The sequence below is a fragment of the Fulmarus glacialis genome, unplaced genomic scaffold (assembly GCF_000690835.1).
Source record: "Fulmarus glacialis isolate BGI_N327 unplaced genomic scaffold, ASM69083v1 scaffold21453, whole genome shotgun sequence".
NCBI classification, from domain to species: domain Eukaryota; kingdom Metazoa; phylum Chordata; class Aves; order Procellariiformes; family Procellariidae; genus Fulmarus; species Fulmarus glacialis.
The window spans coordinates 1-319 of NW_009201267.1; positions in this window are offsets into that span (position 1 = coordinate 1).

Here is a 319-nt window from a genome sequence, read left to right on the forward strand (position 1 = left end):
AAGGTTAGCAAACCAGCCGCTGATAAAACGACTTCCAGGTTGCTCTTTCCAAGGCCGGAGCACACAGGCCATCGAACACAGGGCCCAGACGAGTGCCCTGCGTGCGTGTGTGTGTGTGAACCTCCTGGCAGTGACACCTGCCTGATGACAGCGTGGGGCCTTGGTGCCATGGTACAGGCTGGGTTAATGACTTTGTTTATACTGTTTGGGTAATCGCGATAAGGCCGCCCAACCCGCTGTCCCCCTCCCCACGCCGCTGGCGCTTCATTGAGAAAACGGCTGTTGATGCCGCACAGAGAACTCATTTGCCCCAGCCAAT